At 38.6% G+C, this 13009-nt stretch overlaps 1 protein-coding gene across 2 annotated transcripts in view; it reads left to right on the top strand.

Moving 5' to 3' along the window:
* The first annotated feature begins 345 nt into the window (after positions 1-345).
* CDON (cell adhesion associated, oncogene regulated) overlaps positions 346-13009 on the top strand; it is a 51321-nt gene continuing 38657 nt past the window's right edge. Inside the window, exon 1 of one of the 2 annotated variants that reach the window (XM_070765992.1) lies at positions 346-548. The gene's annotated coding sequence lies outside the window, so the exon portion shown is untranslated. Of the gene's footprint in view, positions 549-1324; positions 1366-13009 lie in introns of those variants that run through there. The other variant, XM_070765994.1, reaches the window with a different exon arrangement.

The raw sequence follows: 13009 nt of genomic DNA, 5'->3' as shown, positions 1-13009 counted from the left end.
TTGCCCGATCCTAGCACTTTTTCCCCTTCCCGCTTTCGCCCCCGTTGGTATATTCCCATCCAAACCAAAATAGAGCAGCGAAAGGGGGTGGGAGAAAGGGGAGGAGCAAGAGCCCTGGAAGGAAAGCGCCGGTTGGCTGAGCGGGAGCTGTGGGCGGAGCCTGGACGCGAGTCCTGCTTGAAGGAGGCCAAAGAAAGGGGAGAGGCGGGGCTGTTGGGGGGGAGGGGGCGGGCGCGCGAGCGAGCGTGGCCGTGCACGCGAGCGATGGGCGGGGCTTCCTCCGCCGCTGGAGCCGAGCCGGGCGCGCAGGCTCGGTGGCTCGCGCGCGTCGCCTCAGCCCCCGTCGGTCCGTCAGCGCGTGAGGGAACTTCGCCCGGAGCGGCGGCGGCGACGGGACGGTGACCGAGACCGGGCTGCTGGGTCGGCCGGTCGGTGTTGGATGGAGGCTCCCGTCCGCCTCGCCGGTTCTCACTGGAATGTCCTGGGGAGCGTCTGTCGAGCGAGAGCGGAGCCTCTCTGGGCGCAGCCAGCGCCGCGGCGGCTGAGAGGTGTGTGTGTGTGGGGAACCCTGCTTGGCTTGGCAGGCGGCGGGAGTCACCGGGGGGAGGGAGGAAGGACGGGACACCGGAAAGCGCGCCAGGGTCGTGTGAACATGCGCGCACGGGCTTCTTGGAACCCGCGTGTCGGGATGGCGAAGCGCGTGGGGGTGGGAGGGACGTTCGCGTGGGTTGCCCTGACAGTCTTGCAATTGGGGGTGGGGAGGGAGAAAGGTTACCTGCCATTCCCGGGTGTGCGCGTTCGTCCAAACCCTGAACTTAAAGGGCTTGTAGGGGGGGGGGGGCGTGTGTGTGTGTGTTCGGTTGTGTGAAATCCTCCCACGGGCGTGCTGGTGCAAAACGCACGGCGGCTCTCAGGCTGGGCTGGCGGAGGCTGGTCAGCTTTCAACCCCGGTTTGCAGCTCTGCTTGGTGGGTGACATCCATTTGGGGAGGGGGCGATTTGGGGGGAAAGGGGGAGAGGGGGGATCGACAGGGAGATGAAAGAGCGCTTGGCACCTTGGATTGATGGTCGCTTCTTCCGCACACACACACCCTCCTCCCCTCCCCTTCCCCATCTCTTGGAGCATCCGAAACTTCTCTTGGGTCTTTCGAAAAATGAGTTGGCAAGGTTCAAGGGACGCATCTCTCTCTTCGTTGAGCACGAAGGGAAAGGGGGGCTTTGGTTGGGGTGGGTGGGGGTTGTAAAGCCCCCCCCCCCGCCAACTGGCTTTCTTAACGTTACTGCTTGCAGAAGAGAGAGGCTGGGTTTGAACTGCTGCAACAAAATCAACCTAAAATCCTTCTGACCCCCTTCAAAAGATCAGCAGGTATATTGAAAGGTGGTTTCCCTTGGTTATAATGCAGGTCAGTTATTGCTTTGTCCCAAGAGACCGGTTGCTCTTGCACCCATAGTTCTGCCTTCATCATAGGGAAGATCAAAAGGAAATGAAATGCAAGGAAGGGCCAAGGATGATAATTCTTCATAGGGCCATTCAGATGTGCATATAAGTACCCATGGAAAACTAAATGGAAGGGGAAATGGGTTTTTTTTTTCTTTCTTTAAATCCTATGACATTGAAAGGAAGGAGTTCAAAGTGATGCTTTTCTGATGCCAAAACATCCACTCCCCTAAAGTTTAAAGGGGGAGGGGAGAGCAAAAAGAAATGTTGCCTGGTTTTGAGCACATACTCTTGCATGTTCAATTCTGTTGCAGTGCAAAGTGCTTATGCAAAATAACACTGGAGTTTGTCAGGAGTTGCTGTTACTTCCTCCTTCCTATATATAATCAGGCAGTATGTATGGAAGGGAGTTGACCCTGCTTTACTGTTTCTTAACCCATGTGTAGCTTTTGTTTCCTTGACAGAATCAGAGATGAGTTAATTACTCTATGTATATCCCCTTGTATTTATTTCCTACCATAAATTGACTTGTGGAAGGCATTGCTTTTTATGTTCTGGGTCCTTGTGAATAGTCTGTAATAGTACTTTTGCTTTCAACATGGTTTTTTTTTCCTTCTTTGATTTATCATAATACTTTTTAGTTCTTTGTGCATCATATGGAAAAGTTATTTCTTAAATCTGGAGATTACTTTAGCATTAACTTTACTTCAGAGGCATGTGAGAAATAGAATAACCTTGTGTTAGCTGGAATTTGTTTCTGTTTACTATGGGTGATACTTCATTTCCATAACAAAATCCTAAGGAGGAGCAGATAATTGGATCCTGTGCAGTCCTTTTGATACTGGTTTGATCAGAAAGTTGCTTTTGATAAAACCAAAGGCAATGGCTGGCACTTCAATGAGAAATATGATTGAGAGACTCAGTTGTCAACTTCAAACTGTTTTAACTTTTGGCAAAATTCTTTTTGGATGTGAAATTGTAAGCTGCATCTTGTTTTTCTTAAAGAGTATTTATAGCAGCAATATGTTGGGAGGTTTTTATTTGGGCAAAGATGAAACACCACATTTTCTCTGGAAACTTTAACTGTTTTTATGTGCTGCTCAACTAGAGAACATTCTTCCTAGGAGCAGATTGCATTACTGCTATCTGTTATACACATGTCAAAATTGCATAGTGTCCAAAAAGTTGTGTGCAAAGAAAAACAAATCTAAAAAGGAAATTTTAGTTTCTTTGTTTCCAATAAATCATAATATAATTCATTTTGATTTGTGGGTTTACATAAGAACATTCCTTATGTTAAGTGCTTTCAGCATATTAATTAATCAAAAATACATAAGATTGAGAAAATGGTGAGGGGGGGGGCAAGTCTCATAAATAGAATTGAAATATCTGATTACAGCCATACTCTGTCTTGAAACTTGTATTGATTGTAATAGGCATATTAGCTATGAGTTTAATTTTATTTTTGGCTGATATTTCATATTATTCAAATGTATAAAGTGAAAAAATTCCTCTTCTCCAAAATAGTGAAGAATTGGATCTTATTCTACTTTGGGTTTTTTCATTACACTGGTCATGGTTGCAGGTGGTTTGACTTTCAAATAACAATATTGGTTTTGTTTAGACAGCATGCTTTGACAAGTTTAATAATACAGTAGTGGCTGGGTCTTGTATACAGTAGAATAAAACAGCTGTGCTACTTTTGTAAAAGTCAAGAGAACTCAATATTGAACTCCTGGTGGGAAGCTTATAATTCTACATTTCTTCCATGGGATATAAAATTCATACAGAGCTATTTGTGCATCTAGTATAAAGCATGAACTCATTTCTGTTAGTTTTATTATGCATATGCTAGGTGCTATACTTTATTGTGTATAAATGCCAGCTGTACTTTGATAACTGAAAATTATTTAGAACTAATTAACTGCACTTTAAGCCAGTTTTTTAAAAATATAAAAATATGCCTGATTGGGAAATGGTCCATTTATTAATTATAGGTTAGGGATTTAGAAGTTCAAGGTATAAATAAATATGCAGCAATTAATATGAGCCCTATTATTAGGGAATTTTATTTTAAAGGAGAAACTATAAGGTGGGGGGAGAATCACTGCTGGTTTCTGTTAATACACAAAGAGCTAACCATGACTAACTACCTTGCTGTTAAAATGAAACCAGGCAGTATGGTATAATAGGAAGCATTCAGTGCAGAATGTACAGCGTTTTGCATGATTCATGTTCAGTTATCCTTCAGTTTTTCAAGCTTAAAGCATACAGTATCACTATCATTCACAATCTGATAATAGGACCGAGGTGATATTAATGTGGCTCTTTTAAAATCAAACTAATTATATTTGCCTGAAAGAGCCACATTAGTGTGATTCTAGCTCCCTGGTGTTTTTTTGGAGCCCTGGAGACAACCTAGTGAATAGGGTTGAAAATTCATTCTGTATTTGATTAAATGGAACAGACTCGCTGCTTCTTACCCCAGCGGGAGCTATGAGATCTCTTGATCCCCGAAGCGGCTCATAGACCCTGGGAATTCCATTAGCAAGCACCTGAAGAATTTCTGCCCTGCAGTGCCTTTTTTTTGGTAAGGGAGCAGGGGGAGTTGGTGGGGGAAATAGAACAAGAAGTATATCACTCTTGATGATAAGTGGGGGAGGCTGAACTGAAGTAGAAGAATCCATGTGTTGGCAGATCTAAAATCAAGGCATGACCTAACAGCCCAACCTGAAAGAATAGTAAGACACTAATGTTTAAAAGTCAATCTGTGCTGTACTTGGGGCACTAAAATTAGTTCATCCACACTTTTTGGAATCATCTGATTTGATTCCTTGTTTCTCAGTCTGAAGAGGCAAACTCTTGGGGAAGGTATGTGAAAACAGACAGTTGTACTTTTGAAGTGGGTGAGTTTTTCTTTTTTCAATGAAATGTAATACAGTAGGCAGTGGTGGTATATGCTACTTGTAATCTATGTCTACAAATAGGAAATGATTAACAAGTTTAAAATACAGCTTTTCAACTCTTAAAATGATAACATTCTAGTAAGTATAATACAAATTTGTGGTTTCTTTGCAGAGCATTATTTTTATTATGCCTATTACAAATTTGTATTGTGCAGAATTCTTGGTAAGCAGTTAACTTCTCTTTCAGGAGAATGTATTGTTTTCCAATATTTAATCAGTTCCAAATATTGTTTATTTTATTTCTAGAATGCTGCTAAATGTATAGGTACTAGACAATGGAACCCTATATGTAAAAATGAATGTTCTCAGGAAAAACACCTTTATTTCTATTAAGACAAGTAGTGCTGATCAGGTAGTAAATTCTATATAAGACTTTTTCAGAATTAAGTACTGATTTGTACTGAAAGCTTGTGGTTGGTTTAGCTAAGCCACTTTCTGTTAAAGATTTGTCTTATTTATGTTTCTTTTTTATTAATGATATACATCCAGGTGGCTGTTGACAAGATACCTTGTCCAATCATAATTGCAGAAAAAATCAGGAATTAGTCCTATTTTTTGTGAATATTTTTATGATAATTGTTTCTAATATGTGCACCCACTCTCTTTGGCACAATGACTCACAATCTCTGTTTCTTTACTCGCCCCAATATTTTGACATTTCTTTTGACTCAAAGATTTAGGAAGCTTGCTTTTGAGCTTATATAAACAAAACCTGCAGTTGACACACTGAAGCTCATATAAAACAATAACATCAGAAGGAATTTATTGTTTGAGTGACTTTTCAATGTTTAACATTGGTAGATAGGGTAAATATGTGGAGTTATCAACTGGGATTACAAATTTATCTAATACTGTTCCAGTTTATCATTTGAAATGCTAATACTAATCATATAATTGAATATATGATAAAATGTATTTGTAATATAAGCATAATAAGATATGTTTAACTATATTGAACAACACTAAACCTAGTTTTCTATTTTTATGTTTAAACCACTAAACATCTGCTATAGTTTTGAAACATATCATTTCAAAAATAATTGTTATAGTCAGTTTGCAAGATTACTATAGAGTTTTTCTGAATGTTTGCAAGAGTTGAATGAAATTATATTTCAGATCAAATATTTATGCTGAAAATTTTCTGCGTACCTGAAAATGTTCATCTATTTAATTTTGGTAGACCAGTTTATTTTGTTCCACAAATTTATAAATGTTTACACTGTTCAGTTCTATAAAATGTTGACTATTCTGTGCTCCCTCTGCTGGTTAGTTCCAGCATTGTTGTAAATACCTTGTACAGTATTCTCATGTTTTTGTAGCATACTGTTAGGTCTATTACCTAAGGCTTAAAACTAATTCACTAATGTTTGTCCATATGAGCAAGCATTGCTTATGTCAAAATTATGTTAATCAGCAAGAATTCTTACTAGGTCTTTCTCTGTTGCTCTCAGTGCAAGTTTGGACTTCAAACTGTGCCCTTTTTCTACTATTAAATAAGCCAATCTGATACAAATTTGGTGGATTTTTTTTTTTTAGATAATTTGTTCCATACTTCTATTGCTTTCTGATTCTCCAACTAATTCTCCTTTAGGTTCACAAGGAAAACAATATAGTGTGTTGAAGGCATTTGTCATTTTAATGGGGACCAACAACATAAAAATATTGAAAAAGTTTTCTGCTTATTTGATTCCCCTATTTAAGAAGTTTCAGAAGAAAATTGTCATTCATTCTTGCAATTGTACACAGTTTGGTAGTACAGTGTTCCCTCGATTTTCGCGGGTTTGAACTTCGCGAATAGCCTATACCACGGTTTTTCAAAAAAAAATAATAATTAAAAAATACTTTGTGGTTTTTTTCCTATACCACGGTTTTTCCCACCCAATGATGTCATATGTCATCGCCAAACTAATAATTTTTGCAAATAAATAACAAAAAAATTAATTATTGTTAATAAATAATTATGTTTATAAATATCAGGATCACTAAGTGTCTTATTCAATGGTGAGTACCAGTAATAATGATGAGTAAACGGTTGTTAAGGGAATGGGAAATTGCAATTTAGGGGTTTAAAGTGTTAAGGGAAGGCTTGTGATACTGTCCATAGCCAAAAATGGTGTATTTACTTCCGCATCTCTACTTCGCGGAAATTCGACTTTCGCGGGCGGTCTCGGAACTGAGCATTTTATTCTATCTCATTGTATTATTTACTTCCTGCTATAAATTATTACAAAATAGCCCGGTATTTCAGCATTTGCTTTTTTAGGAGATATTCTCATCGAAGTTTATACCTGAACAACAGTTAACAAGCGTTTTTCAAAGATTTGATTTTAAGTCATAAAATTACTCTGATATTACATTTTGATTTTGATAAAATCCTTTCAACAGCAAAGTAACAAGATACTCACTTCTCTTTATTCAAATATGTAGACCATTGTTTTGGATATTATTTGAAAACTTGTGTATTTCTATGCCTCATTATCTCTTACCTAGCATTCTGTGCTGCATGTATTGACAATCAATAGGAACTACCATTTATATTGATATTTGCTTCTGGGTTATGTGTTCACTTCTCTTTTTTCTTACACTACTCATTTGCTTCATGAGTAGGAATCTAATATGGTAGAAGACTGGCATGAAAGAAAACACAAACGACATGTGGCTGTGATGTAAGCTAACTAGTTGTGAATGTGAATAAGTGACAGCACCAACCAAAGCACTGGGGTGCTGGCCTCTAGTGTCACAGAGCGCAACTTATTTAATCCGCTGTACTTTTTAGAAAAAGAAAAATATTTGTAGGTTTCAATGAGGCATTGTGCATCACAGAGGCACAAAAGGCTGTTTGGCTAATGGAAGTGCTGGGGGAGGCCATTAGTATGATGGAAAACAAAGTTGAAATTAAATTTTTCTGGAAGCAAGTGAGAATTTGGCTTGCTTCACGAGGGAGCTTGTAGAGGATACATCACTATAATGGAAAACCATTTTTGAAAATGTAACACCCCCCCCCAACAGTTGGAATCCATTTTTACAGGGTCTCTAGTAGTGCTCCTTCTGACCACAAATCTGAATTGTGAGAGCATGTCAGAAACAATTGAATTAATAAATTCATTGTTTATAAAATAATATGTGCATTAATAAATTAAATTGTTTAGTGCATTAATAAAGACCAAGCATCATGTAGCCCTGAAACACTGTTGTTTTTAAAGCCACAAATATGCTGGGTCACACTGTTTTTAAATAACTGTTTTAAATAATACTGTTTTATGGTCATGTATTATGAGTGGCTTTCATGCTTTGTGGCTTGAAAAACAATGGCTAGCATATTGGATAAATTAATTTTAGAACAATGATTTATCCTTCTATCATTTAATATATTTGCAGTTGAAGAGGTCTTGCCTATTACTAGGAGATTTTTATCATTACAATATCATAAACATTGCCCTTAGTACAAAAATCCTTTTTCAAATAAATTTATTAATCTTTGATTTTATTGTAATTTCTTGGTTGTGAGCAGGTCAGCGTCATTGCACATTGGGTAGCGCACAAGTTTAATAAATTGTTATTACTGTATTATTAAAGGCTGATTTCCCTATAAAGCTGTTTCACCTGTTAGGGTCTATTAGTTTGATTGTTTCGTATTTAGTCTAGAAATAGTGCCAGCGGATTAATACACAAGCTAAAAAATAGATGTACTTATTGCATCTTGTCTTGTCCATGCTATATTTTTGAAAGGAAAACTAGATTTGAAAGCTTGCCTTCAGTTCGCTGACAAAAGTTAACAAGGTTTTTTCATCTAGTTTTGTGGGGACAAGGTGGCATCTTGATTTTAGAGTTAATATCTTTTTCTGTATGTATAATATGCAAAAAATGTAATAGGAACTTGAGTGAGTTGCAAAAGAAATAGAAACTAAACCTGTGTGATACGCTTCATCAAATTTAAATTATCTCTATTGCTTAGACATTATACAGAGTTTAAAACTGAGTTATTTTGTTCCTTATGCCTGCATTTTCCCCTCTGGCCATAGAATAACTGGTTTCTAATGGCTGGTGAGGTAACTTATTAGTAGATTATTGGGTAACTATAAATTCTGGTTGCAGGTGTGTATTTATTCCTTTCTTAAATGTATAGTGTTCTTCTCCTAAACTGGAAAGCCTATAACACAAATAGTTGTGCTTTCGTATTGTAAATGTTGTTCTGAAGCAGTAAAAGTGCTTCATATTTGGGCTGGGAATGCTTACCACCTAAAGAAACTGCTTTTTTTCCTGTGTTTGCACAGTAGTCACACAGCTGCAGGCGTATGCATTTGAGTTAAGAGAGGGGATTTTTTTGGGGGGTGGGGGGGATTGACATTCAGAAAATCTGAAGCATCTGATATAAACCAGCCTGCAGAATAAATCGCTTCAAAATGAATGAATGATAGCAGTGATAGCATTCAAATGCAGATCGGCAACCTAAATTATGGACATGTCTGAAACAGAAAAATCCTTTCATGAGTTTGTATTGGCTTATATTGTGATTATTTATGTTTCCTATTTCAGAATGGCAGGAAACCTCTGTGGAGACTGTCAAGTAGGGGTCAGCAGCCTTTTGAACCCATGAACACATTTGGCATATAGAGAAATGTTGTAGGCAGTGGTGGAATCTTAAGGGCTCCTAAGAAACCAGCCCATTTGTAAGTAGCTTCCATGGAATATGAACATTATTTCTAAATCCCAACTGAAGGTCCCAGTAGGCTACCCTGCATATCCTTGTCTCTTTGTGGGGAGGGGGAGAAGGTGCATAAAAAAGCAGTGGTTTGCAATCACCTGTTGTTTGTACAGGTAGTCCTCAACTTATGACCACAATTATGAGCCCAAAAGTTTTGTTGCTAAGTGAAGTGAATTTTGCACCATTTTATGGCTTTTGAGCCACAGGAGTTAAGTGAATCATTGTAGCCGTTAAGTGAGTAATACGGTCTTTAAGTGAATCTCATTTCCCCATTGACCTTATTGGTCAGAAGGTCGCTAAAGTTGATCACATGACCCCAGGACTCTGCAACTGTCATAAATATGGTGCCAAGAATCCAAATGTTGTTCACATGACCACAAGGATACTGTAACGGCCGTAAGTGTGAAAAATGATCCTAAATCGCTTTTTTCAGTGCCACTGTAACTGAACGGTCACTAAATAAACTGTTGTAAGTCGAGAACTACCTATATTTTCAAAATTAAATACGGCTTAATCGAGGCCTTGAAGAATTCTTGGATCAAAAATAACGTTAGAGAATATGAAGCCAGCTTCCCACATGATTACTCGGAGAGGGGCGGCATATAAATCCAATGTATGAATGAATGAATATGAGGAAAAGCTGGTTTTTTTGGTTTAACATCAAAAGTAAGATGGGAGATGGTGGCAAGCTTTATATCTGGGAGCTCTTAAAAGGAATGTGGAGTCGCAGGTTACCCACCTCTGGTTTTCTGCTTTATTCATTGTATGGATTATAAATGTTGAATTTAACTGTTTCCATAAGAAGATGGCACTTTTATGTATTTTTCATAGAAACCATTATGATAGTTGATCAATAAGATAACATGTTGCCTTTGATTTAGATCTGTTGTCTTAAGAAAATGTCATGATTAGCACAGTCTAAAGATCTTTTATAGAACACATTTAGTGTTTAGTTCAAGCCAACTGCAACTTCATGAGCCAATTTAAATTGTAGCACATTTTTTTCTTGATAAGCAACTACACTACAGTATCCTCCCTTAAAGACTCAGGTCTGTTTATCACAAATACAGTAATACTAATTGATAAAGAAGATTGATAAGAAACATTAAGACTCTTGATTTAGTTGTAAAGTAATGCTTAGTTACCAGCACAGTGAACTGAGAATCATAATTAATTGTAACAGCCAAAATGCTAGAAATAATTTTTATGTGTCTTTTAAAAAATATACTTTTATACACTAGCATGGTTTTACATTGTAAATCAAATCACCTATGCAACTAACTCCATTTCTTAGCCACGGTGAATAATAGTAGAAGTCAAGTGGCATGGACCAAAAGAAAGTCTTGTTACAGATATACAAGAATTATATATTTTGTGATTTACAGCGATGTGCAAATATGTTTTCTATTTGGAAGAAGTCCTATTGACTTAACTTTCCCTGCCATGGAACTTCTAAGAATACAGTTGAACACTGTCTCCCTTTCTTCTTTCCCTTGTTACATCAAACTTGTATTTTAATCCACCAAAATACAGGGGACATCTTTTCTATTTTGAATAGGATCTGTAGGATTTTTAAATGATTGCTAGCATTAGTTTGTGATCAAATTAAAAGTTACTTTGAACTCAGTCTTTCTGTGAGTGTAATTCGGAACACACTGATGCTTATTGCAGCTGGCAGCTTCTTGCTGTTGCCTCTTTCTGTGTGTGAAACCCACCCCCCTTGGTGACCTTTCCTGGGGCTGGTCATGGTCCCTTTTCATTGTGATGGGCTAGAAGTGGCTCATGTGGAGTTGATTATTTCCTTGCTTGTCTGGTCTGTTTGGTGCCATAACTTCAAGTCATTTCCATTTTCTTCCTCTGTTTTTGGCTGACCACAGTGAAAGGAAATGCTTTTGCTGGCGACAGGATCAGTTTGCATGCTTGGCTGATTTGATTGAGCCTGTGAAAAGGTGGGAGTGCCTAGTAAATAAACCCCAGAGGTGCTATGTTCCTTTGGTGTAGTTAGTTGTGATTATTAAACTCCTAAAAACTGCCCAAACATATATTTCATAGTCTTTGTTTCACTCAAGTTTCTTAATTAAGGACAGCCGTATTTAATGAAAAATTATCTAGTGTGAGAAAATACTAATGCCTTTAATGTATAAACTTGTCAACAGATTTAACAGTTCTTTAAACAATAAAATCAGTCCTGTAGTTAAAACTAAATGGGTAGCATATCAGTTGTTGGTAGCCTACTACTAATTGCTGGTTGCCAAAAGAACCCCCCCCCAACCTCTAATGACCTTTATTGCCATTTATGATGTGGATTCTCTTAAATATTTTGTTCTTCATTGGAGAGTCAATGGCAGTGGGGGGAATGGCTGTTTAAATATGATAGCTTCACTAGTTTTTATTTTAAAGGTGCTTTGGCTAGAAGCTTATAATCCAACTTCGCTTTCTAGGATTAAAGTACTGTGTGGTTGTATATAAATTGTATATAATTTAGGTAGGGGACCCTGTGGTCTTCCAGATATTGTAGAAAGACGTAGAACCATGCAGCCTCCCCAAAGCCACATGATGAAAATTTTGGAGACTTGACAATTGGCATCTATTTATGATGGTTGTAGTATCCCAGGGTAACGTGATCGCCATTTATGTCCTTTCCAGCTGGCTTCCAACAACAAAGTTAATAGGGGAAGCTACGCTAATCATATTTATTTATTTATTTGAATGTATATGTTGCCCTTCTCCTAGTGGACTAGAGGTGGCTTACAGCAATAAAATAATACAAAATTAAAATACTCCAGTAAAAAGATAAAACAAATAAGAATTATAAAACCCCATATAAACAACATACACTCATCACTCATTCATACTACTGGCCGGAGCAGGACTACCACTCAGTGGCCCCAGGCCTGTTGACATAAGTGTTTTCAGCACCTTTTGTAAGACGAGGAGAGTGGGAGGCGATATGAATCTCGGGGGGAGTTGGTTCCAGAGGTCCGGGGCCATAACAGAGAAGGCTCTTCCCCGTGACATTGCTTGGTCAACAGGACCCGGAGAAGGCTGACTCTGTGCAATCTAATCAGTCACTGGGACATGTGAGACAGAAGACAGTCCCATAAGTAATCTGGTCCTAAGCCATGTAAGGCTTTATAGGTAATAACCAACACTTTGAATTGTGTTCGGAGACCAATAGAAGCTAGCGCAGCTAACTGCTTTGGACTGATATGGGTGTATCTAGGTGCACCCATCACAGCTCATGCGGCTGCATGCTAGACTAGTTGGAGTCTCTGAACATTCTTCAAGGGTAGCCCCATGTAGAATGCATTGCAGTAATTGAGGTGATGAGGGCATGAGTGACTGTGAGAAGAGACTCCCTATCCAAATAGGGCCGCAACTGATGCACCATGTGAACCTGTGCGAAAGTCCCCCTAGCCACAGCTGAGTGATGTTGCTCTTGCCTTAGCTGTGGATCTAGAAGGACTCCCAAGTTGTGGATATTGTTGCTCTGACTACATACATAACTTATTGAAATCAATCAAGTACCTAGTTTTTATTCTCTACAAAGGAGAGTGATTGATTGGTGCCTCTTCACTTGTGCTTCTTACCAGATGTGGTCAGAGATCTCCCAAAGTGTCGTAAAATTGTAGCATAGGTAAGAACCATGCATATATATATGCATAGTTCCCTCTAAGCTGAGCAGTGAGCAATCGCTCACTTAAAAATCATCATCAACTCAGAGTTTTCCAAACCTGCCCAGAAGCCGAGAGGGAAAGAGTGAGAGGGAAGGAGAGAGAGAGGAAGAGAGGAAGAGAGAGAAACAGATGGAAAAAAGAGAGGAAGGAAAAGAGAAAGAAAAAGAATGGGAGTAAGGAAGAGAGAAAGAAAATCAAAATCTAGTTTGAAACTAGCTCAACTA

This window comes from Erythrolamprus reginae, chromosome 12 (genome assembly GCF_031021105.1).
Source record: "Erythrolamprus reginae isolate rEryReg1 chromosome 12, rEryReg1.hap1, whole genome shotgun sequence".
In the NCBI taxonomy this organism is placed as follows: domain Eukaryota; kingdom Metazoa; phylum Chordata; class Lepidosauria; order Squamata; family Dipsadidae; genus Erythrolamprus; species Erythrolamprus reginae.
Note: the sequence above shows the minus strand (reverse complement) of the source record. Positions and strands in the feature narration are given on the sequence as shown.